The sequence below is a fragment of the Oratosquilla oratoria genome, chromosome 27, assembly GCF_046742065.1.
Source record: "Oratosquilla oratoria isolate Oo_2021 chromosome 27, ASM4674206v1, whole genome shotgun sequence".
Taxonomy (NCBI): domain Eukaryota; kingdom Metazoa; phylum Arthropoda; class Malacostraca; order Stomatopoda; family Squillidae; genus Oratosquilla; species Oratosquilla oratoria.
The window spans coordinates 1,527,940-1,555,596 of record NC_134803.1 but is presented as its reverse complement, the minus strand read 5'-3'; the positions used below and the strand labels follow the sequence as shown (position 1 = coordinate 1,555,596).

Sequence of the window (27,657 nt, the reverse complement as noted above, 5' to 3'; positions counted from 1 at the left end):
GGCAAAACCCCTCCTACCGTCAGCCCCGGGGCCTGGTGCTCCCCATTACCCACAAATACAGGAGACTTGTAACTGGATTCCTGGAACCCAACTCTTGATAGGGGGTGAATGCATCTAGAATACTGGGTATCCAGTTCCAAACTGGAAAACAAGCCAAGGCCATCTACAAACCAAAAGATGGAGGGAACAACGAAATAGTCTGAAGAAATAGGCCTGACTACAATTTGTTGTGCCACCAGCCGAGAAGCAAGGTCATCAAAACAGAACTTGTCAGTGCCCCGGCGATATCGCCTCCTTGGCCGTTGTCACCTTTGGCCCCCAACGGCGTCAACGGGTTAGGGGTGATTATAGATAAATGCAAAGATCAGCCCAAGCTATTCTACCGGTATGTAAATGGTAAACTTAAAACCAAACAGGAACTAGTGAAACTACGCCAAGGAAATATAGAACACACAAAAGAATTAGAGATGGCCGAAATCATGAACAACCACTTTAAATCTGTCTTCACCAGAGAGAAAATACAAAATTGGGACGTACATAATAACAAACATTCTCCCCACATGAGTGAATTTACAACATCACAAAAAGAAATATCAGAACATCTATCAAAACTGGACGTCAGAAAATCACATGGCCCGGATGGAATTGCAAATTGGATTCTAAAAGAATGCAAAGAAGAGCTAACGGACAAAATACACATCATAATAAATAGCTCACTCAAGGAAGGAAAGATACCTAATGACTGGAAAAATGCTAACAAGGAAGAACCCACCAACTATAGACCAGTATCACTAACAAGCACTATAGCCAAAATTTGTGAGAAAATCATCAAGAATAGATGGGTAAAACACCTGGAAGATAACAACATATTAAACCCAAGACAATTCGGGTTCAGACAAGGTAGATCATGCACCACAAACTTGATATGCTTCTACTCAAGACTAATAGACATAGTGCAAGAAAGAAACGGATGGGCTGATTGTGCATTCCTAGACTTGCAAAAAGCATTTGACAAAGTACCACACAGAAAACTACTAAAAAAAAACTGGAACACATAGGAGGAATACAAGGGAACCTACTAAAATGGATGGAGGACTTCCTGACTGGAAGAAAGATGAGAGTAGTACTCAGAGAAAAATATTCAGATTGGAAAGAGGTGATCAGTGGAGTACCGCAAGGATCTGTACTGGCTCCAATAATGTTTGCTATCTATATGAATGATATGGACGAGGACGTGAACTGTTACATGAGCTTCTTTGCTGATGATGCCAAACTGTTAAGGAAAGTAGAAACTGATAAGGACTGTGAAGCACTGCAAGAAGATCTGAATAGGGTATGGAACTGGAGTCAGAAATGGGAAGTGGATTTTGATACTAAGAAGTGTAGCATAATGGAGTTTGGAAAAAGCAAAAACAGAATATCAAGAAATTATACAATTGGAACCAAGGAAGTAAAGAAAGTAGGATCCGAAAAAGACTTGGGAGTTATTATCACAAACGACTTGTCCTATGATACACAGATTAACAAAATTGTCGGGGAGACTTACAACTTGCCAAGATCAATAAAAGTGGCTTCTGCTTACCTGGACGAAGTTGTGATAAAAAAAAAAATTGTTACATTGATAAGGCCTAGACTAGAGTATGCGGCGACATTGTGGTCCCCCAGTACCAAAAAGAACATAAAGAAAATAGAAAGAATCCAAAGAGCAGCTACAAAAATGGCACCTGCACTTGCAAACCTATCATACGAGGAGAGATTGGCTAAACTGGAGCTACCGACACTGGAGCAAAGAAGAGAGAGCGGAGACCTACTGACCATCTACAGAATCATGAAAGGCACAGAGATACTTGATAGAGAAGAATTACTAAACTGGGACAAGAGAAACACAAGAGGACATGGAAGGAAATTAAGAAAACATAGCTATAGAAGAGAACTGAAGAAAAACAGTTTTCCACATAGAGTTTTAGACACTTGGAACAAACTGGATAATGAAATAGTAAGCGCAAAAACCATTCACGAGTTTAAAAGCAAACTAGACACTGAGAGATACAATGGCGGGACAACACGAGCATAGCTCCCCTTCCCGCAAAATACAACTAGGTAAATACATATACACACACATATATATTATACTGTATATATACAAGCACCTGGCTTACGCCAGCCTTGGCTTTGCTCGCTTTGCTTTTGTGTTACACGGGCAGTTCTAATCTTTAATTGTCGGTCTCTGTCATAATAAAAGTATAGGTCCAAATACGAATTATCATTTCTCCGTTCCGGCGCCCCTGGAAACGGTGAAGATTGAATAATTTTCTGAGCATCCAACATGAACAACCTATGATATATCCTACCCTGAATCTTGTAAGACATCACTGAGTCTGCTGCATTTTCCAACTTTTTGGAAGTCGAGAAAGACGTAAATGAGAACATATTATTCAACCCCACTAAATTATTGAAAAAACGTTTAGAGAGCGGCGACTTTCCCTTGTACAGATCTTTGAGTACCTTATCCTTTATCTCGGTTGGTACAGTGAGTGGCGTCTGCCCCTGGTTACTACATATTGTCTGGAGCTCAGTTTTCCACAGCAGAGCATTGCATAAACTTTCTGCCCCCCCAAAACCCCTATATCATTTAGTTTCACTTCTTTGTCTGCTTCGCGCAACGATCCCTTCACATTCTCATGCACACGCCCTCGCGGATTACTTTCCTCAGCTGTCTTCTTTTTGGCGATTACTGTACGTTGGTTCCTCATTTCAGTGAGAACACGGTTTTCCTGCTCTGTGTAGTCCTTCAATTCCTTTGGTGAACACTCCGACCCACCCATCCGATTCTTTTGTTGGGAGATGTATTCCGATTCATTATTTTTCATTTTTTCTAACATTGTTTTCCGCAGCTTATTATCCACTTCATTCTTTTCCGCTTGTAACCGTTTTTTCTCTTTTTGGATCTTTTTCAGGTCTCTTCTCAACTCTACTTTCCTTTGCTCCCTCTTCTTTTATTGCTGGCGCCTCACATTCTTCATAGCAAACACGTTTTTTCGGACGTTTCTTTTAAATGTCTTGAACCTACGCTCTAAATAGTACAACTGGTATTGCCTGTGTCCTCTTCCACCATTACCACAAAAATTTTTGTAGCCTGCGTAATAGTGCTTCTTGAAATTTTCTACAACCTCGGAAGAAATAGCCCCGCTATACGGTTCCAGGTCGTCTATTGTACTATCACTGTACTCATATGTTGGTGAATTGCCTAACATCTCGTTGAAACTAAGGACTATACGTTGGAATTGTTGTATAGATTGCTCCGCGACACATGTCATAGATTGCCGAATTTTACACTTTTCGTAATATTCGGGGTGGCATTTCTTATGCTCTTCTGTTAACTGTGCTCTGAGAACTTTGTCAATAGTGGATTTGTCAATCTTTTTTTTGTTTTGTCACCCAAGCCCAGAAATGTTGCTGTCGCCTTTTCATGGCGGCTTCACTATCGCGGGGTTCTTTAACCTTTTCACCGTAAAAAGAAGGAAATTTTTCACGGTGCTCTTTCCGTAACAAACCTTTTAAAGACGCTGACATATTGATCTCCATCTTACTGATTTTCTTTTCAACCGAGCTGCTACGGGCAGAGGCATTGGGTCCAACGTCCAACCTTAACCACGATTGGGGTACAACCGCACATGAAAAATCCCTTATACCGGTCACGTCCATACAAACTTGAATCGTCAATTGGGCACGGTTTCGTAAGCGTTTATTTTTAATAGTTAGATAGATATATATATATACATATATATATATATATATATATATATATACAAAGGATTACAAAGGCGGAGCATGCCAACAGGAGACCTTTTGATCAATATCTAGGTCGGATGCGAAAAAAAAAATCATATCAATAATAAAATAATAAATAAAAACTATAATAATGTAAATAACAAATAAAATGCATAAATAAATGCATAGGTATAGTTAAATAATAAACAAACAGGTAAATAGTAAATAATAATAAATTGACATATAACTAATAGCACAATGTAACACATGTTTTGTTTATTTGTATTTTTTCATGTTTATATATGTATTTCGTGTCACTGAATCCAAATATCACATTAGTTTTGACATAAAATCGACATTTCTTTATTTATTCTTGATTTTATATTTTATTGTTATATACGCAACCTTTCTCTACAGTAGTTAATTGATTCAATCTACTTTAGCATTCTAAGGATAATTATACAACATCTAGTATTTTTTTCATAATATGAAGTGTATTTAAGAGCTACAATATTAGTAAGAACAAAATAAACAACACAACTTTGCACTGCAAGTGTTTTGATGACTCTTCTCATGATTAGAAGTGCTTTGACGATCGAGATTTTCTAGAATGCATGCTTTCGTCTTTTCTGACTAGTGACCATATGTAATCTCCCATCATAGCAGTATTCCATCGTCCTTGATATCTTCTTTCCATAGTTGCGATATCCTGATGAAATCTCTCGCCATGCTCCTCACTGACAGCCCACAAGTTTTCGGGGAAGAAATCTAGGTGAGAATGCAAGAAATGTATCTTCAAGGACATACGACAACCAAGTTTCCTGAAGTTCTCAATAAGCTTTGCCACTATTTGTTTATGATTAGGGTCCTTGTGATTTCCTAGGAATCCACGAACTACATCACGAAATGAACACCAAGCTTCTCTTTCAACTTTCGTCATCGCTCTTTCCAGTTTCTCCGACTTCAACATTTTGTTTACCTGGGGTCCAACAAATATACCACCCTTGAGCTTAGCCTCAGATAGCTTGGGAAACATGAGACAAATTTCTTGGAAAGTTTCGCCTCCAAAATCCAAAGCCTTCACAAACTGTTTAATTAACCCTAGCTTGATATGAAGTGGGGGTAATAAAACTTTTTTCGAATGTACTAGAGGCTGTCTGAGAACATTTAACATTCCTGGCTGCAGTTCAACTCTTGGGGGCCAATGAACTTTATTATAATGATCATCATCAGCCCTGCTGTCCCATAAACAAAGAAAACAGGAATACTTTGTGTATCCCCCTTGTAAGCCAAGCAAAAAGGCTAGCATCTTGAAATCACCACAAACATCCCATTTGAATTCAGCATAATTGATTTTTTCAAGAAGCTGTTTGACATTATGATAGTTTTCTTTCTTCTGCACCGAGTGTGCAAGAAGCAAAGATGGGTTTTCTTTATTTCCATTGTGGAGCAATACTGCTTTGAGACTTCGTGTTGAGCTATCTATGAACAGTCGCCATTCTGCAGGGTCATGCTCGAGTCCAAGGGCTGTAAACAAACCAGTAACATCCTTACAATAACACATATCATCACTAATGGAAAGAATAAGTGACGAAAGACTGGTAAAAGAGGTATGGAAGTCAAATGTGGAGGGAGTGAACATGAGGGGACGTCCTAGGATGAGGTGGATGGATGGGGTGAATGGAGCTTTGGGGAAGAGGGGAATGTCTGTTGAGGAAGGAAGGGAGAGGACGGAAGACAGAGGTGAGTGGAGAATGGTTGTATATGGATGATGTTGTGATTGCATGAGGAGAAATGGGCGGGGGGGTGGGGGGTGGGGTAGTATGTGTGAGTAAATTTTGACGCAGCCCGAAGGGATTTCTCCCCGTCCTCGCCTTATATGCAAAGGGGGATGGAGAGGGGGGGTCGCCGATTAAATGAAGCGGCCTTGCTGTGGATGTACTGTGTCTTGCGACACTGCTTCTGACCCAGGGCGGTGGGCAGGGTGCAGGGATGACCCGTCATCCAGGAGGTGCTCAGATGAGAGGAAGGGTGGGAGGGGTGTGGAGTGTATTTGGGGATGTAATGGGTGGGAGTGTTTTTGTGCCTTTCCCTTTTTGGCTACCTCCCTTGGGAGGGGAAAAAAAAAAGCCTTGGTATATGTATGTATCACTAAAGTCATAGTAAATTTTAAATTCTTCAGGTAGTTTCCGGTACACAGATGTCCTGCAGTCTTCTCCTAGTAGATTCCATTCTTTCATCCTTGATGTAAGAAGCTCAGGTCCTGACTTAGTAATACCTCAGTCGATTGAGTCAGCTAGCTCACTCTGACTTGGAAAGTGAGGCTCCGAAGTCGTTCTTGGTGCGAAATCTTCGTCTCCCATTTCATGGCTGCTGCTACCTGCTGACCCTTCAGATGAAATTTCCATTGCATCTTCCATCTGGAAAGGAAGAAATAACTAAATATAGCAACTTCAACAAAGACGAATAGCATTAGTATTCCATATATCTTTAGGAAAGTGAATGTATATTAAGTACTTAATATTGAAGTTAATTAAAAGTAAAGAGAGAATGATAAAAATAAACTTGCATTTCCTGGTGGTAAGCTATCATCATGTGGGACAGGTGCTTTAGATGATGGTATGTCTGGATACTGCAGAGCTTGTCTTCCTTTCACTTTCCTGTACTTCGTCACATCAATCATACAAAAGTAGCAGTCGTCTCTCCATATTCTAGGAATGGCAAAAGGCATTGCCCTTCCTGTACCTCTCAGCCATCCTTCTAGAGTAGATCGGCAGCTTCCACATATCACATGAGGTGCCCATGGCTTGTCCTGGTCACCCATGGGCATTCCGAAATAGAGTCTGTACGCTATCCACACTTTAGCACCTCTCACGATCTTATGTAGTACTTGTTTTTCCCAATATAATAACCACACACATAGCAAAATGTATCAGGAAAATTTTCACATCCTCTAGTAGCCATCTTAACAGGTAAATAGTTCAGTCATTGATCTGAAAGAGAAAATTAGATAAACATTTAGTAGCAGACCACATAACAATTCCAAAATATACATGGTAACATTGAAATTATATGTATTTCTATAACGGTCGATGATACAGAAAAAATAATTGCATATTTGAAATCAGCAGGAAAAATGGATTAATAAACTCTAAAATAAATACAATAAACAAAACTTTTGAAAAAATATTTTACGTTGTGTAATAAATGAAAATCGGACAGACAAATGATAACAAAACAAAAACAAATAATATAAGATAAATTATAATCATTACAGCATCTTACTTAGGTATTTATCTAAATGATTCTTAAAGCTTCGAACTGAACTACATTGCACTACCTGTGCAGGAAGTTTATTCCATTCATTAACTACACAGTTGGCAAAGTTGTTTCTACCTACTTCCAAATTGAATCTATTTCCGGACAGTTTGAGACTATTGTTTCTTGTCTGATTCTCATTCAATGTAAAAATTTTGTCACTATTGATGTTGTCAATTCCCTTTAAAATCTTAAAGACCTGTATCAAGTCACCTCTGAGTCTACGCTTTTTTAGGGAAAACAGATTCATGTGTTTTAGTCGATTTTCTTATGATTTATTTTTGATATTTGGAATCAAGTTTTGTGGCTCGCCGTTGTACTTTTTCCAGTCTGTCAATGTCTTTAATGAGATTCGGTGACCATACGGAAACAGCATATTCCAGATGTGGACGAACTAACGATTTATATAGCTTGTTAACGAGTGATGGACCTTTGAAGTCAACAGATCGCGCAATCAGTCCCAGAATCTTATTTGCTTTCTCAGAGGCTGAAACACACTGCTTGGATGATTTGAGATTGTTACTGATAATTACGCCGAGATCCTTTTCACTATTCACTTTTGTTAATGAATTTCCAAATAACTTGTAATCATACTTACTGTTATTTTTACCTATGTGCATGTGTTAAATTTCATTAGCCACTTTTCAGACCATTGCTGTAATTTATCTAAATCTTCTTGAATATCTAATTGGTTTGAGTGATCATTTGCCACTCCGCACAGTTTTGTATCATCAGCAAATTTGGAAACAGTAGATTTTAGTCCATGGTCTATATCATTTATATATACTATGAATAGAAGTGGCCCAAGAACGGAACCCTGAGGAACTCCACTTGTAACATTTTTCCATCTAGAAGTTTTTCCATTTAAGACAACTCTCTGTTTTCGACCATTCAACCAATTACTAGTCCAACCTAATAGGCTACCACTTATTCCGTGTAAAGCTAATTTAGTAAGTAGTCTTTCATGTGGGACGGTATCAAAAGCTTTTGCAAATTCTAGATATATTAAATCTATATTGTTTCTTTTGTCATAATTCGAGATAACTGTGTTGTAGAATTTGAGTAAGTTAGCCATGCAAGAATGTTTCCATCTGAAACCATGCTGGCTATCATCAAACAGTTACTTTCTGAATGATGTTCGATAGCTTCTCTGATGATAGTTTCCATTATTTTTCCTACGACCAAAGTCAAACTTATAGGCCTGTAATTATTAGGATTTTTTTTGTCACCTTTTTTGAATATGGGAGTAACATTAGCTACCTTCCATTCTCTTGGGACATCTCCGGATATGATGGATTTCTTGAAAATAATTTCTAATGGAACAACAATCTCATTTTTCATTTCCTTTAAGATTCTTGGATGCCAACCGTCAGGCCTTGGTGTTTTATTAACTTTGAGTTTGTCTATACACCTTTTAATTTTTTCTTTTGTTATATTTACCGTAGTAAGTTTACCCTAGACTTTTCACAGGTTTCAGTTTGGAATTCACTTTTGAGGTGTTTCATTTACAAATACCGAGCTAAAATAATTGTTTAAGATATTACACATTCCTTCATTTGAATATTCAAGTTGACCATCAGCAGATAATAGTGGACCAATGTGATTCCTAACAACCTTTTTATCTCTAATGTAACTATAGAATTCTTTGGGATTCTCTTTGGATTTATCAGCGATGTTCATTTCGTATTGTCGTTTTCTTTTTCTTATTGTCTTTTTTAAATCTCTCTGTATTGATACATAACTTTCATAGTCATTAGATGCACCCGAGCACTTATATTTCTTATAAGCCTGTCTCTTTTTAGCAATACTTTTTTCAGTTTCTTTGTCGAGCCACTTTGGGCGAGCCTGATTTGGGGGACGTCTGTCCTTAAAAGGAATGTAAGTTTGAATCATCTTAGTGAGCGTATTTTGAAATATTTTCCACATCTGATCTTTCGTTTAATTTTGCCTCCCAATCTGTAAGCTGAGGCTCCTGACGTAGTCCTATGAACTGAGCTTTACTGAAATCGAGTATTTTAGAAACACAAGTATCTATTCTAAAATTGTTTAGGAGTTTGAGTCTAACTAAGTTGTGATCGCTATTTGCAACAGATTCACCGACTTCTACATCAGTTACCATGCTTTCGCGGCTAGTGATCAAAAGATCGAGTAAGTTTCCATATATATATACCGTATTTTCCGGCTTAAAATGCGCACCCATGCACTTCGTTATCTCAGTACACAGATAGAGCGCACCGACATATAACACGCATGCCAGGAAAAGTCACTGGTGGCTAAAGCTCGTGAACTGCAGTCTCTCATCGAGGTGACGTTTAGTTAATATAACTCCCGAAAGAGGGTGTTGTAGTCAGGTGTTTGACACGAGTCTATGAACGGCCGCAACCATACCTAAAGTGAAGCAACAAAGCCAACATAAAAATTCAAACTAGGATGCTGTGAACATGGGCAAATATCATGAATATTGATCATGTTTCATGGTGTTTAGGCCTATTTAAACATGAAAAATAAGATTCAATAGATACCTATATATACTAAATATTTATATAGCCCATGCTGGCGTATTCTTTCATGTCACCATGGCTGTTCTTCTTGTTCTCACGGAACGTCACGGAGAAGTGTGCCGTCCCGACTTTGTGACGGCCAACATCGTCACGTTGTTGTGAAAAAAATTACACACACAGCCGCAGAATTTTTATCGTAGGCCGTAGATAATGCGCACCGCCGGATAATGCGCACCCTTGTTTTTAGGCCCTTCCAACAGAAAAAAGTCGCGCACTATACGCCGGAAAATACGGTAGATAGATATATATATTATATATACATTATACATATATATATTATATATATATACATCTATATTATATATATATATATATATATATATATATATATATATACATATATATTATATATACATATGCAGAAAGATCACTAAAAACAATGTGTTCCACAAATTTTGCTAGTAACCACTAAGAAAATCGAAAGAAAACATTAATTCCTAAGAGCTTTCGTGTAATTCACATCTTCAGAGGAATACAGAAAAAAATGTGTTACAAAGGTGTTTAAAAATAACAAGATTATACACTAGGAAAGGAACAGGCATAGTACGAGATGTCACAAGATTAAGCACTAGAAAAGGAACTGGTATAGTACAAGATGACAAGATTATACACTAGGAAAGGAACTGGCAAAGTACAAAAAGTCACAAATGAAAAAGAATAAGTGTTAGTACACAAAGTTATCAATAAAAAAGAAATCTAGAGAACAGCATAATTCACCAAATTAATTTTCTTGACATACAACCTGATTACAAATTTTGTTAATGATAAATCTATCTAATTTAAAAATCCCACTGCTGATATTGGGTCCAGAACTCGATTTTGGGATTTTTATGAAAATGAGTCAATAATCTTACTATGTTGCCAGACTTAAAAGATTTCACCTCTACAAGCATTATAAATAGTGAAAAAACCACCCTTTTTCACATGTAGGTATGGGTAAAAAATCTCCTACACGTGGATGACAGTTTACTTTCTACAAACAAAGTGTTTTTTCCTACATGGAATTTTTATGATAAAGATTCAGTTCTTCAAGGCAGTGATTATGATATCTTAGAATTATTTGCTGGAAATAGTAAAGGAGAAAACTACAATGAATGTGATCTTCATCTCTGCCTTTCCTCTGATGAAGAAATGGAGGAGAAGAGTAGGGAAGAAAATGTGTTTGTTGAAACTATAAATGATTCAAGTTTTTTTTCCGATTTTTCACCTGTTTTTACATGGTCTAAATGTAAAGTTATTTACATTTTTTGGAAATTTGGCACAGACAATTCAAAAGAGCATAAGTTGAGAAATTAATTCATGTCTGGTTTTTTAAATTTGATTGAAAAATATGAGCCTTAGATTTTCAAAATCGGCAAATTTTCCGGCCCTCGGAAAATGTATACTTATAAAAAACAACAACTAATGGACCAAATATTACGAAAATTGGTGTGTAATCGTTTCTAATGGTATTCTATAACTGGTAACATATTAATAGAGGTAGCAGCAAAAATTGGTCTCAAATGAGAAGGTCCCCTTAAGATTAATGGTGGAAATGTGTCTAGAAAGAGAGTTGATGATAGCAAATACAGTGTTTCGGAAGAAAGTCAAGCATAAGTACACATGGGAGAGGGTGGTGGAGGGAAGGGTGGTAGATAGAGCGCTAATGGATTATGTAGTGGTAAATAGGATTATGATAGGAAGAGTTAAGGATGTACATGTGCTAAGGGGAGAGGGTGGGGGAATATCAGATCATTTTTTGGTGGAAGGTAAGTTGAGAGTGGAGGATAGATGGAGAAAGAGGAAAGGGACAAAAGGTAGGGAGGTTCTTAGAGTGAACTCTTTGAATGAAAAGGGAAAGGAGGAGTACGAAAAGAAGCTGAAGGAGGAGTGGGAGGGAGTAAAGGATAGAGTGGAGCTGGGTGTGGAGGAGGAATGGGGATGGTTCAAGGAGGGAGTCATAAAGTGTGCAAGGATGGTGTGTGGAACAAGAAGGACAGGGGGAAATAGAAGAAAGGGTAGTGAATGGTGGGATGAGGAAACAAAGAAGGTTGTAGAAGAGAAGAAGCGAGCTTTTACAGATTGGTTACAAAATAGGACGAGGGAGTCATATGAGAGGTACAAAGAAAAGAAAAGAGAAGTAAAGCAAAAGGTAAAGGAGGCAAAGAGGAGAGCAGATGTGAAATGGGGTAAGAGCATGACAGAAAATTTTGAAAGTAATAAAAAGATGTTTTGGAAAGAAATTAAGAGAGGAAGAGGAGGCGAATCAAGTAGAGAAGAAAAGGTAAAGGTGCAGATGGAGAGATGATAATGGAAGAGAAGGCAGTATGGGGAAGATGGGCAGAATATTTTAGGGAGTTGCTAAGTGTGAAGGAGGATAGGGAGGGAAAGATAGCTGCAGTGGGAAATGCGAAGAAAATGAGAGTGATGAGTGAGGAGAATGGAGGAGAAATAAGGAAGGATGAGGTGAAGGCAGTTGTTAAGATGATGAAAGCAGGTAAGGCACCTGGTCTGGATGGATGCCATGCAGAATGTCTGAAAAAGGGAGGTACAGTGATGGTGGACTGGCTGGTGAGGTTATTTAATGTTTGCTGGAGAGAGGGTAGAGTGCCGGAGGACTGGAGGAGTGCCTGTATAGTTCCTCTTTACAAGGGAAAAGGGGACAAGTGTGAATGTAGTAGTTTCAGAGGGATTAGCTTGTTAAGTGTAGTTGGGAAGGCTTATGGGAGGATCTTGATTGAGAGGATTAGGAGAGGAACAGAAGGAGTAATTGGTGAGGAACTGTGTGGATTTAGGGCAGGTAGAGGTTGTGTAGATCAGATTTTTGTGGTAAGACAGATATGTGAGAAAGCTATAGGAAAGGGGAAGAATGTTTTTTGGGCTTTTATGGATCTGGAAAAGGCTTATGATGGGGTAGACAGAAAGGCACTGTGAGAGGTTATGCAGATATATGGGATAGGAGGAAAGCTTCTGGGAGCTGTCAAGAGTTTTCATGAGAGTAGTAGAGCTTGTGTCAGGATTGGAAATGGAGAGAGTGAGTGGTTTGAGGTAAAGGTGGGACTTCGTCAAAGATGCGTTATGTCGCCCTGGCTGTTCAACTTATACACGGATGGGGTGGTGCGAGAGGTGAATGCAGGGGTAGTGGGTCAGGGATTGGAGATGGTTAAAGGAAATGGAGAAAAGTGGGAGGTGAGCCAGCTGTTGTTTGCGGACGACACTGCGCTTGTGGCAGGATCGGAGGAGGGATTGAGGAAGTTGGTGGCAGAGTTTGGGAGAGTATGTGATAGAAGAAAGCTAAAGATAAATGTGGGTAAAAGTAAGGTGATGAGATGTACAAGGGGTGAAAGTGGCAGTAGACTGGAAGTGAGCATTAAGGGAGAGCGACTGGAGGAAGTGGATAGTTTTAGATACTTGGGTGCAAATGTGGCAGGAAAAGGTGGAGTGAAGGTGGAGGTAGAATGTAGATTGAGAGAAGCGAGTAAATGCCTTGGTGGATTGAAGAGTGTAATGAGGAATAGACATTTGGGAATGGATGCTAAGAGGAGACTGTATGAAGGAGTGATTGTGCCAACAGCACTGTATGGGGCAGAAACATGGAACATAAGAGAAGAAGAGAGAAGGAGTTTGAATGTGTTTGAGATGAGGTGTCTGAGATGTATGATGGGGGTTACTAGGCTAGATAGAGTGAGAAATGAGGAGGTGAGGAGGAGAACAGGGGTGGAAAAGGAGCTGGGAGATAGGGTTGATGAAAGAATATTAGGATGGTTTGGACACATGGAAAGAATGAGTGAAGAAAGACTAGTAAAAGAGGTATGGAAGGCAGATGTGGAGGGAGTGAACATGAGGGGATGTCCTAGGATGAAGTGGATGGATGGGGTGAAGGGGGCTTTGGGGAAGAGGGGAATGTCTGTTGAGGAAGGACGGGAGAGGACAGAAGACAGGGGTGAATGGAGAATGGTTGTATATGGATGATGTTGTGATTGCATGAGGTGGAATGGGCAGGGGGATGGGGGGTGAGGTAGTATGTGTGAGCAAAATTTGACGCAGCCCAAAGGGATTTCTTCCCGTCCTCTCCTTTGATGCAATGGGGGGACGGAGAGGGGGGGGTCGCCGATTTAATGAAGCGGCCTTGCTGTGGATGTGCTGTGTCTTGCGACACTGCTTCTGACCCAGGGCAGTGGACAGGGTGCAGGGATGACCCGTCATCCAGGAGGTGCTCAGATAAGAGGGAGGGTGGAGGGGTGTGGAGTGTATTCAGGGATGGAATGGGTGGAAATGATTTTATGCCTTTCCCTTTTTGGCTACCTCCCTTGTACATACATATACCAAGGCTTTTTCCCCCTTACAAGGGAGGTAGCCAAAAAGGGAAAGGCATAAAAACACTCCCACCCATTTCATCCCTACATACACTCCACACACCTCCCACCCTCCCTCTCATCTGAGCACCTCCCGGATGACGGGTCATCCCTGCACCCTGCCCACCGCCCTGGGTCAGAAGCAGTGTCGCAAGACACAGCACATCCACAGCAAGGCCGCTTCATTTAATTTTACCTCCCTTGTAAGGGGGGAAAAGCTTTGGTATATGTATGTATGTATGTATGTATTTTGGTTATACTCCACCAAAAGGCCTGTCCTGTGCTCAGATAATCGAAAAAGGCACATTTGAAAAAAAAAAAAAAATTATTTATAAGAAAAAGTTAAAAACAAGGTCATTTTTGTAATCTGGAATGCAAAATCAATCAAAAACACCTACTGAATTTTTCTTTTAAAACGGGAACTTAATGCGTACCAAAAAGGGTTAAGAGAAATCAGAACATGTCTATGTATATATATATGAAGCGCTCTTTAATTATCTGATGTGTTTTGTGAGTTTATATTTCATTTTGTTAAATCTTTGAATTCCTCTGTTAAGAATTCTTATTCTAAAATAAACTCTGCACCTAACAAAGTACTGTAGTGTACATCATCTTCAGGCAAATTTACATGTTTGCATATCAATGTAGTTAACTTTTTTATGGCTTTCCTCCCTGATTTTTGTGATTTCTTGCCATGGTAGAATTCAAATAATTTTTCCATTACTTTTAGTTGTTCAAACAATTCATTTGATGGTGTCATCAACTTTCCTTTTCTTCTACAAATTTTTCCAATCCATGTCTTATTATCAGGGTTTACCTTAGTGCCAAGATATGAATATTTAGGAAATTTGTGGGCAATAAAACCCCCTACGTACCTTAAACCCTCTGTTTCCATACTTTCCTCTAATTCCTTTTTTTCTAAATTATGTAACTCTTTACTTTCATCCTTTCTTTCAATATCATATTGCGAGTCAGAGGAGAAAACCATTGCTGAAAGCATCAATTCCGACTCAAGAATGTCAATATCAGGTGTGTCACTATCAGAGTCACAATGTTCTGTCACAGGAAGTGGCCCCTCAGACAGGGAATTATCTCGAGTTACTTTTGTGATATTGTAGTTCCTCCCTACCAATTCACAGTTTCTGCCAAGAAGAAACAATCTTATTCTGTATTTCACCTGAAGTGGAGAGGGGTGTTGATAACAAGCTCCCATTTGTCTTAAGTAACTAAACGTGTGCTAGGCAGTCCTGATTTTATCTGTATGTTATATAGGTGACACCAAACTTATTCTTTAAGAATTCATACAGTCCCAATAAAGACTGAGAGGATACAATTACTCCTTTCTGAAATGGATACAGGCTGTGTTTACCGCCAACTTTCATATTCCTTACAGTTTGTAACATGTTGTTTAGAACATGTGTTTGACTTTCCAAATACATGCCAAAACTACCCCTAGACCTTTTATCTCCACGAGGTGTTTTGGCATTAAACACATCAAACCATGCATCAACTAAACTTATGAATTTATTGTATCCTCCCAGTCCTTGCTCTTTAGAAGACCTTTCCTCCCAAAGTACTGAATAGATTTTGCTGTACTCTGTGATAGTAGTTGGACAACTAAAAGAATGTTCATACTTTTAGCTCCCTGTACATCAATATATTTGTATGACAAACGATGAATTGTTTTTAGGTCATATATACTTCTTATTAATAACTCTAGTACTGCTGTTTGTCACCGTTGGCTCTAAATGTCCATCCAGAGGGAATCCATGGTCTAATAGATTATTCCTGATAAGTTTGATAAGATGGGGAACGTCAGCAAATACGAACACTGGGCAATTACATTCAAATGGGTTTAGGAAAGAACTGTTATTTACATTAATGTTCAACTGTTTCCACAAAGCTAAATTCTTTGGCCCTAGGTCACTGACAATTGCTACAACGATGAATCCTGCTGCTTCAACTTCATGAATAATGGTATCTAAGATGTTCTTTGTCATATCACAATCAAAATCGTAAAACACCAGCTGTTTCCACGGCTTCAATAACCCTCTAAGCATTGCACACTTTGTTTTGGTTCATATATATTGTCATTTCTAGTGTCATATGACCAAGCTTGAGCAACTGCAGACTCATCAAAAGATAAAACACATATTCGCTCATATTCACACATTGTTGGAGCATGGTAAGCTAAAAGTTGGATGATATCACACAAAATTCCGGGTTCCACTACAACTTTTGATACCCATTTACTGATAGTGGCAGGAGATGGCAGTGGAAATTTCCAGTGTTTCCTAAGGAAACGGTATGCCTTAGGGCTTAAGGTTCGTAAAGTAAGTGCTTTGCTAATGTCTTCCTCCTCCCACTTGAGTACATGCTAATTTGATACAAAATACTGGGTTTGATTTTCTGTAAATGTTTTAGATAATGCTTTTGAAACATTTTCCTGACATTCAACTGTGGCATTATCCAATTCATTCCTTAATGTATTAATAATTTCCTGATACTTTTTTATTTCTTCACAATACTGATTTCTCTCTCTGGTAACTTTTCTCAGTCTTTTGTGAAGATCTTTGTTGTAGAATGACATGCGTTTAATGAACTGCAGTATCTTCTTATTTTTGGCTTCAGGTTATGTACATGTTTCTTGATAGTGGTGTTCTTCCTGTGGGAGGAGTGGCCTTGGATACACTTCACCAACTTCTTCAGGTGGGGCTGTAATGTTCAAGATATTTAATTAATATTTGCTAAAAAAAAAAAAAAAAAAAAAAAGACTTGTGTATTTACTATTACATGTTTTGACTCTTTAAATATATGCACAAAATAAACTTTTCTTCACCATTGTTTTCTTTTCACACATGCTACTCTGTTTCCCACACACATCCTCCACCTCAACATCTCATACCCATCCAAACACTCATGTCTTCAAGTGTATTACTACATTATTATTTAAATTGAGGAAGATTTGTTCACACAAGCAATGTGAGGGCTTACTACTTACTCATAAGTTGACTTGAAGGTCCAACGGTGTGTGAAGTCAAAGCATCTTGGATGTGATGCTCTTGTAGGTGTTCTTCCTGTGGAGGGTGTGGCTCTGGGTGAACCTCAATGACTGTCTCACAAGCTGTAATATATAGGATACATTACCCAATTGTATTATTTTTGCTATATATACATATAGAAAACCAGACATGTTGTAGTGTAAAGAAGCTACTTACATCTAAATAGTCACTACCTGAAAACATTTTGTGTATATTTATATAACTATCATATCACCTCTTAGGCATCTCTCAAATGATTTCTTTTTTTCATATTTAACTCTTTTAACCTATCCTACTCTGGATGCCTCAATGCTTGTATCATCATAGTTGCTCTCCTCTGAACTGCTTCCAACATATTTCCATCCTGACTATAATGTGGTGACCAAGCCTGTATACAATAATCTAAATATAGAGGCCGAACATACATGTATGCATTATGTAAACTACGGACTACCTCCTTACCTTTATAACTAACTCTTTAGATAAAGAAATTCATGATGGCATTCTACCCATTAACAAAAAATAGCACCAATTGATTAGGCCTGGACCCTACAAGACAGCACCACCCCCATGATAGTCTACTTGTTACGCAGTAAAGGAACTAACTTACTTGTTAACGTGGGTAGTCCAAGTGTAGGCACTGCTCCTCTCTTGAACTTAATTTGACTTGGGGGCACTGGCAAACCAAGCAACTCATATTTCAAGTTTCTTTCAAAGGCATTACTTTCAAAATGACGGCTGCATACATATCCGGATGACCGAGTATTGTGTGTGCCACATAATACAACCCATTTCTTTCTAAGTTCTTAACTTTGGGTAGTAAAAAGAAATGCATATTTTTATCACCATTCAGTCTAACGGCATTGCACTTCTCCACAATACAAACTGTTGGCATTTTTACATGTTATTTGTCTGCTTCACTCCACGCAATGGTGTGTGAGTGACTGACAGCTCTCGACCCACGGAACCCTGGTCTCAAAATTTCCCTTGACGTCATCATCTACCTGCGCAGTGGAGAGGTTTTCTGGCTCCCCCCCCCCCTCCAACGTACCTTATAGTATTCGTTTTACCTTGGGTTTACCCTTCTGACATTTACACACAATTCCCAGTCACGTAATTCTCTGCTTTCAGAGTTGTGCTTGAAATAAGAAAGATAATACAACACCCGACATAAAATTCCTGACATTTCCTGACAAGTATGTCCATTATTCCTGACAATTACTGACAAAAATAAACGTTTTTCCTGACAGACCAAAAAAAAAAAAAAAAAAAAAAAAAGCATGAAAACCCACACAGGGCCCACCCCAAGCCAGCTTGACATTTTCTTGGTGTTTTTAATTGTAATGATAGGTAGCTACATGCTTAATAATAAACTAACGCCAGAAAATGACTAGCCCCTGCCATTGTTTTCATGCTTTTTTTTAATTTCTTATACAAATATGAATATAAAAGATACAAAAACAGACCAAGTAGCCTTTTTCAAGACAACAATTTTCACATTAATTCCTGACATTTCATAAAAAAAATAGGTACAAAATAAGTACAATTTACAATAAAGGAATGGTCAGTTGGTCGAATGCTGGGGCAAGGCTCTTGCATAATCACCACAGAACAAGTTCATGAACGGACCAAAGAACATCATCAAGATCTGGCTGTGTTGAGTTGGTGCAGTGGAGGCCTTTGCAATGGGACCTTTCGCAGTCAGGCTCGTAGTTTCCTATTAGCGCTAGAATTTTCAATTGTCTCACATTCCATGGGGCAAAGGGGTGACTTAGCTAATTTGGAAACCGATATTAAAAAAAAAAAAAAAATACGACATAAATGGCTGCATAAGTGTTTTTAGAATTAAAAACATGACTCTTAATGTTATAAATTTTACTTACTGGTGTGTGATAAGGCTTTGTTAATTTAATTATAAGATAGAACTAAAAATAGGTAATTATTTTTACTGAAGTAAGTGTAAGGAGTAAAAATTAGAGGATGTCGATTTCGGTTTGTGGAATTTATCTAAGAGTGTCGAAAAATAATGGATATCACTCACGTCCTGTATATGAAGATAATCAGTGAGATAAAATATAACAACAGTGGTGGCGGACGTACGAGTATTTGATGCGCGATGTATTGAAGCGATGAGTTGAAAAACGTCGCAGCATCATGAAAGCAGTCATGGGCGTACCAAGATCTAAGAATATAAGGTCTAACCACTTCCGACCGAATTTCGAGGGAGTTGGCGCAGCGGGCCCGTGAACGTCACCTGGCTGTTCAAAGTGGGGTTAGCGAGTCCTATAGCTGTCAGTTGAAGCTGGTCCGTCGTTCCAAAATGACGTCACCTTCGCTCGTATCGCTCCACGCAATTAGTTATATTCTGACAAATATTATATAAAATATATATATAAATATGTATAAAATATTATAGTTCCTGTCTATATATATGAATATATAATATATATGATATAATATATATATATATATATATAATATTATAGTTCCTGTCTTCCTTGGCGTTTCACAGTTTTCTTCAGTGTATCACAAAGAGAAAATGGACTCAGCCAAATGACGTCAGAAGCTGCGCAGAAGAATGTAAACGGTCTGACCTGTATATTTAGACCTTGGGGCGTACCAATTTCTAATCGCTGCGCAGTGTGTCAACAGTTGATGGGAGAAGAAGCAAGCGCTCTGCTTCGCTCTTCTAGTTTCATACAATGGCACAAGCAACTTCCGCAAAGCCTTTCGAGTGGACGAAGACTATTATTTTACATTACATTAAGCTACTAAAGCAGTACCCAGCCATTTGGAATATCAAGTGCAAAGAATATAAGATGAGAAATATAAAAAGTACAAACATCGAAAGCCGACTTCTTTTCCTTAACAAAATGTAATGTGCGGAATGAAGACATTACCAAAAAACTTTATACCCTGAAAACAGTTTCGAAATGACTGCCATCATTGCATCAAAGAAGTCTGATGTTGGCACGAAAAATGTATACACTACAAAGCTGTGGTGGTTTATTGATTAAATGAGTAGAGCGCCGGCAGACATTCTCATCCCGTGAAAGCCAAATGATGACTGAGATCTGGTTGTTCGCGCAAGGTATTCGCAGTGATGCACCCCGTCCGGACGCTGGTGACAAGTTTTCAACATGACTACTGTACTATCAAGTTGCTGATGCGTGATGGTACGTGTGGAGGGGGCTTTAGTTATCGTACCGGAAAAAGTAAGTCTTCGATACAAAAATATATTTTCTATACATTACATAGATTTGCCTATTGCTTGGTGCATTCAGTTGAAAGTATATATCAGTATATGTCCATTGAAGTCGGTAGAAAATGACAAATTGCTTGGTTTGATACAATTATAGGCTGTTTTACGAATATCATCTGTAATTATAAATAGAGGCTCAAACAATGATATATGCCGTTTGCAACCATGAAATTAATTGACTTAAATTTCAGACACAATAATGTACAACGATATACCTCTGTAAGTTTATAATACTTGCCCAAAAAAGTAATTATTTTCCGGCAAGAATTACAAGATCTAGCGGTGTCTGGTATCAAATCTCTCACTGCGAAAGGTCCCATTACCACACAAGTTTGAACAGTGAATGCCATGTTTCCTGCAACTGCATCTTGCTGTAGTACACCCTGAAGTACAGTTACACCTAATTATAGCCAACAAATTTACAGGACCAGCTGGCAAGTCAGTCTTGATTGGTTGTAATTTACCATCTGAAAGTTTCCATCCCCACTCGTCAGGTTTTAGCTGGTTTCTACCTTTCCATTCCTGAATTTGGAAGTAAACTCGAAGGCTGTGGAATTTCGTAGCTGCTCTTGTTGGTGGCAATGATTTGGCCTCAACACACTTTGAGCTTTTTGCAACCTTTTCCTTGAAGGGCCTCAGTCGGAGATGATTGATGTTTTCCCCATCATTACCATTGTACAGGCACACTAAAGCCTTCTCCCCAGCTTCAATAACCTCTTCTGCACTGCTATCCTTGCCAAACACTTCTGCCAGTTTGAGGAAGTTTCTATTGTTCACCTTTCGAAGGGACGCTGCCTTCCCAATTCCATGAACACTGGATGTAGAATCACAACCCAGTAGTGCATGGATGAAAAGAATGTTGGAACAGACCACATCTCCCAAAGATTTCCTCATCTCTTTGATGTTCCAGACTTTCACACTTTTTGCACTAGCCTTTGGTTGTGGCGTGAAGTAGATGTTGTAACCATCATCTCTATTGGCATGATAACATAGAAGGACCAATAGGTCAGTGTCATCTGTTATCAAAATGGTTTCTCCTGTCTGTGCCAGTTCTAGAGCAGTCTTCACAATCAATACGTCAGCGTCTCCAGATGCATGGACTACTTTACAACCTGCTTCCTCCAAACTCTTTCCCAGCAATTTGATGAACAATTGTTTGTTTTCTTGATTAGCTAGGAAAACATCCTTTTTTAATTTGAACACCATTAAAGGGGTCAGTGATGGTATTATATATATATATTATATATATATATATATATATAGTATACGTTACCCACTAGCGGACAAAAGTCACATACCAAAACCCCGACCGATTTTTCTCGACACATTTTCTGCGAATTTTCTCGACACCGTTGACCCCTTTTTGGCAAGTTTTCATTTCTGTTACTAATATATGTGGTTATTTTATAATGTCATGGTATAATTTAATTTATAGTTTTCATAACCCCTGTTGCTCCCATATATTCAAGAATACACTTTCCTTATATTCTGTGATCATCTTATTTGTATCTCCTCTTATGCTTTTATAGGTACTACGGCTCAGTTTAGAGACAAAGAGAGTGAGGATGTAAGAGCCATCATATCTTCTGTGCCACATGAAACAATACAGTCATTTCATGGTATGTAATACCTTGTGTGTGCATGTTATGTTGATATTAGTGATTTCCTATTGACCTACCAAAACATAATGAGATACTAGAAAAAGTGATTAATATTTTTACAGATGAACCCAATCCTCAGCATCCAGCCTCAGGAGCAGATTCCAATGGACAACATGTGCCACCCTTTGAGCTTCATGAAAATCTAAATGGTATATATGGGATTGACACAATATATTTTAAAGATGTACTGTATGGATGTTTTCTGTGCATCATAATATGGAGATTTTATTAATCATTAGATTTATTTTTATTTTTACTGACTTTTGTAAAGTATTGCTGAATTTGCACTGACCCACCAATACATAATGAGATACCAGAAAAAGTAATCAATATTTTTACAGATGAATTAAATCTTGAGCATCCAGCTTCAGAAGTAAATTCAAATGAACAAGATGTGCCACCCTTTGAGCCTCAAGAAATTCTAAATGGTATGTATGGTTATTAACACAGTACAATTTAAAAATGTATAGATGTCTGTGCATCATAATACGAAGATTATATTAATAGATATAGGTATATATATTTTTTACTGAGTTTTTTTATATCAATTAATTAACTGACAGTCTAACTGATTTACAATAACAAGAACAAACCAATAAGTACTGTGTAAATTATTTAAGATATATTAATTGCAATCATATTAATGAATAAATTATGGTACTTATAATTTTTTTCAATCTCTATATTTACATTGTATAAAGTAAGGAAATTGTATGGATTGGTTTTTACTTGTATTGCTTCTACAAGCAAGCATTTACAATTTGTAATGTCTAACTTATGCTTAGCATTACATAAAATCTTGTTTTATATTGATGTTTACTGGAATCATTTACTTTCCAGGGTCTTCATGCAGCTTCCCTGCTAAAAAGAAAAAACAATCTGCAGTTATCCATAGACAGAGAATGCAAATATGTAGATTATTAAAGAAAATTGAGAAAATAAAGGTAAGCAAAGAAAATCACAAACAGTACACCCCACCCTCTGCAATTATAAAAAACGTTTCAAATTACCTCAAAGGACCGGCACTAGACTTTTTTCAAACCCAATTGAAGTTATCCAGAGTTTCAAAATTTGGCAGGAGATATTCACTAACACAACGATGCCTAGCACTAGGACTGTACTTCAAAAGTGCTAGAGCTTACAATTTTTTGGCCAGTATCTTTACATTGCCTTCAGTTCGGATGCTTAAGTATTGGGTGTCCCAAATCAATTTCAACGTAGGCTGGAATGAGGCTGTTTTAAAACTACTAAATCAAAAAGCAGCAACCATGGAAGACAAAGTCTGTGGCATAGTGTTTGATGCAATATCAATCAAAAGCAGTCTTCATTTTAACATGAAAAAAGACTTGATTGAAGGATATGAAGATCTTGGCCAGTATGGCAGAAAAGAACTTGCTCAGTATGCCATGGTTTTTATGGCAAAAGGTCTTTGTTCTAAATGGAAGCAGGTCTTAGGGTATTTTTTGTTTTCAAAATCAATAAAAGCAGATATTTTATATAAAATGGTGCATGATTGTGTGGCAAATTTAAAGGAAGTGGGATTGTGTTGGCATGGTGTATAATACATACATTGTATTATTTCAGTATTTATTGTAATAATTGTATTGTGTATTAAGTGTATTTATATTGTGTGTAAGATTTGTGTTAGATGTAGCAAATGCTGTGCGCGACATGGCTGGAGTAATCTGGCAACCCTGCATGAGTGGCGTCGGAAGGCAGTCGACGAATCACGTTCACGCCTACCGCACGCTTGTCTTTGTGTCGTGCCCCATATTATATTTATTTTCAATTCTATAAATTTGAACTGTGCCTCCTGAGTTTCTTTAGCCACCCAGAACATTTGGTGGCAGCGGTATAAACGATTAGTGACTCATCTTATTACAAAGACTAGAACTATACTTTCATATGAAAGACTAGTACGAAGTGACTTTGATAGGCCGGCTAGTCACTGTGTGCGTACCGGCTTATACGTTAACATTTTGTGTTCTTTTGCTGTGTTTTCTCCCCATTTTTTTCGTTCCAGCTAGGTGTTTTCAGTGACTTTATTAATATACATTATAGTGCTCTGGACACTGTGTCTTCAGTTGCATTTCGGCGCAGGCCGTTTGCCGGCAGGTGATTTTTTCTTCCCTACGGTTCTTGGAAATCATCGTCGCCTGCATTAGCCTTGCGTTCCTGTGGTTCCCTCAGCGGAAATTGCGCCTGGATGGTGAATTAGACAGTTTATTTGCTCCAGGAGAAGCCAAAGTAAAATCTGTGAAGACCGGTTAGGTGACGCTTCCTTGCTCGAAACCGTGACGTCATAATTTGAATGTTGGAACTGTCGCTGGGCGACGCGTGCTTAATTACGTATACGTATTCCAATGCTTATGTTATATGCATTATATTTTTCATGCTTGTATGATTTATGTAAGTTTTTGGTGACGTCATTTGTGTACTTTGAATTGTTACCCCGGAATGTTAGGTTCTCGTCGCCTGTACCGTATGTCTATACTTACTTATTGCTCTATTGTAGTATTGAATTTTTGCTAATTACGGTCCTATAATTTTTTTCTCATTATTGATGTATGTATGGCATTAATGTCAATGCTTGTGTTTCTGTAACTTATGTCATTGTCCGTGTGATTCACTATATTATTTTTTTTTACATTTCATATCGCTGCCACAAAAAAAAATGATGTGTTGGCATGGTGTATAATACATACATTGTATTATTTCAGTATTTATTGTAATAATTGTATTGTGTATTAAGTGTATTTATATTGTGTGTAAGATTTGTGTTAGATATAGCAAATGCTGTGCACGACATGGCTGGAGTAATCTGGCAACCCTGCATGAGTGGCGTCGGAAGGCAGTCGACGAATCACGTTCACGCCTACCGCACGCTTGTCTTTGTGTCGTGCCCCATATTATATTGATTTTCAATTCTATAAATTTGAACTGTGCCTCCTGAGTTTCTTTAGCCACCCAGAACAGGATTGTTACCCAAATTCATTGTTTGCGATCAAGATCCAAACAATAGGAGCTTGTGTCGTAAACTTACCATATCACCCCAGTCACCTTTCTTTTTTCATAATGGTGAAAAGGTTTATTTTCTTATGACACTCCCCATCTTATGAAAAGTGTACGTAACAATTTAAAAGTACATGACCTACAAGTAGGGGACAAACTTGTCTCCTGGAAATATATTGAACAGTTTTATTTGAAAGATTCAAAATTTTTATTAAAATTAGCTCCAAAATTAACAGACTCTCATATTTTTAATTCTGGATTTGATAAGATGAGAGTCAATTTAGCATCACAGGTCTTCAGTCGTACTGTAGCAGCTGGAATAAATACTCATGATGTTTTAGGTGCTTTACCACCAGAAGCTGTAAATACAGCAGTTTTTATAAATAATCTAGAGGAGTTATTTGATGTGTTTAACAGCAATAGTTTATTTCATTATAAATCTAGAAAGTGTGCTATAGCTGACAACAATGATAACATTGAATTTTTAAAACAAATGTCAGAATGGTTAAAATCTTTTAAGTTTAAGGGTTCAACAAGGACTATTCCTTGTATAGAAGGGTGGATTTTGAATATCTCAAGTTTGATCAATTTGTGGGAGGATGTTAAAGAGAGGAATTTTAAATTTTTGATAAACAGAATCAACCAAGATTGCCTTGAAATTTTTTTCAGTGTACTTAGAAATTCTGGGGGTAATAGTGACACCCCAACTGCCCCTAAACTTAATAACTTGATCAAAAATGTTATGTGTAACCATCTGATGAAGCACACCCTAAAAGGCAATTGTTTAGATGACGAAACCCCAATGCTACAGTACCTGAAGATCTGTGATGCGGAAAAGAAATTATCAAACAGTGATTTTGAGAATAAATATATAACTGATGTATATTCCCCTGCTAGGGATAATTCTACAATTCAAGATTCACTCCAGAATATTCTAGTAGATTCAAATATTGATAACTTTAATCCACAAAACACCATAAGTGAGAGTGAATCACCTATTATTGACCTACAAAAAGAAGACAGAGCATCATCAGAACTTAAGAAGTTTTTCTCTAATTTTAATCCATTTGAAGAGGAGTCAATAGAGTTATCTGATGTAGGTGATGCTCATCCGATCACTCCAGAAATAATCGATTTTATAAATAACTTCAATCCTATGGAAAGTGATGATGCTACTATAAATGAAAACAAGGATAGCATCATAAATATGAATGCTGTAACATATATTGCTGGCTATGTTTGCTATAAACTGTTAAAATTTCATAAATGTGGCTCTTGTGAACATTCATTATATAATTATCAAATGGAGATAAGAATGATGTTAGTATTGATAAAAATAATATTTTCTTAAGAAATAAGGATTTGGAAAAGCAAAAATTGTTAGTTTATCCTAGCAGCAGTCTTACATCATTAATAGAAAATTATGAGTTTTTATTCAATGATAATATTAAAGATTTATTGGTAGAAAATAATATTTTTCAGAATTTGACGCAGATTCTCAAAAGTTTTCCTGTACATAATCTTAATGTTTGTGAAGGTGTTATGGACAATATTATAAGTATATATGCTAAAATGCGTTTATATTATTATATAAAATTCTTAAACCAGAAAGTAAAGAAAAGAAAATGTAGTATTTCTACATATTCATGTCAAAAAAAAACAAAAAAAAAAAACAGGAAATTAGCCAAAATTTCACATACTTGAAAATTATATATTGATCACTGTTAATGGTGATGGCTCCATATATGTATGGATTTAAGAAATAATTTTATGATTTCAGAAATACAACATTATGAGTGTAGGGACATCTATTACGGTATGTATAATGTGCAGTGTTACATGCACATACTATGCATGAATGTTAAGCATGCTTTTATTTGTCAGGCATGATTTCTTTTGGTTTTGATTTGTTTATCAAATGTGTACGTTTTTTATGTATTATTTGTGTTTATTTGCATGTATTTGTGCACGTTGTGTTGTTTTGTTATTAAAAGGAATGCATATTTTTTTATGTTGATTTTGAATCTATTTTACTAATGCTTTTTGTGCGTTTACTTTTTGTTTTGTCTTGTTTTTTTTCAAATGTAATGTGATTTCTTTATTTAAAATGTATTGCTTTCTTCTATCACATTGCATGTTTTGTATAAACGAGTCGCTTTGTTCTGTTTATTATTGTTGTAATTCACTGCATGTTTCAGTAGAAGCACAATATTTAAATGCTTACAACTGTTTGAATATGTCGAATAAGCATGTTTCTTTTTTCTTTCAAAAGTAATGCAATAAACTAATGTTGATGCTCTCTTAACCACCTATGCTCTGTATTGTAATGTATTGCATCTCATTATATCTGAGCTTTACTTTTTGTATTGTCATTTTGCACTTGTTTTTGTAATTTTTATTTGCCTAAGATTGTTGCATTTGTTTACATGTTTAGAAAACATATTTGTTTAAAGCCTATCAATGTTTATATATTAAGAATAAATTCAACTAATGAATTATGTGTTTATGAAGTCACTTTTTCATTCGGATATATTACTTGGTGCATTCTAGTAGCCACCTCAGCCAAAGTCATACTAACCTAAACAAAAACCATGTAAAAAGGGAAGCAAAAATCGAATGAACCTTGGGAGGTAGGAGACATTCACTTCCTCAAGCTGAAAGAACCTACCCCAGCCTATGTGATAAATGCATATGGTA

The 27,657-nt window shown here is 37.3% G+C and overlaps 1 long non-coding RNA gene across 1 annotated transcript; it reads left to right on the top strand.

Annotated features, from left to right (window-relative positions):
* Positions 1-21,658: 21,658 nt before the first annotated feature.
* Positions 21,659-26,900, top strand: LOC143039672 (uncharacterized). Its single transcript, XR_012967661.1, has 5 exons — positions 21,659-21,906; positions 22,011-22,097; positions 22,290-22,376; positions 22,789-22,892; positions 26,741-26,900. It is a non-coding gene; the product is annotated as an uncharacterized LOC143039672 (long non-coding RNA).
* Positions 26,901-27,657: the final 757 nt, after the last annotated feature.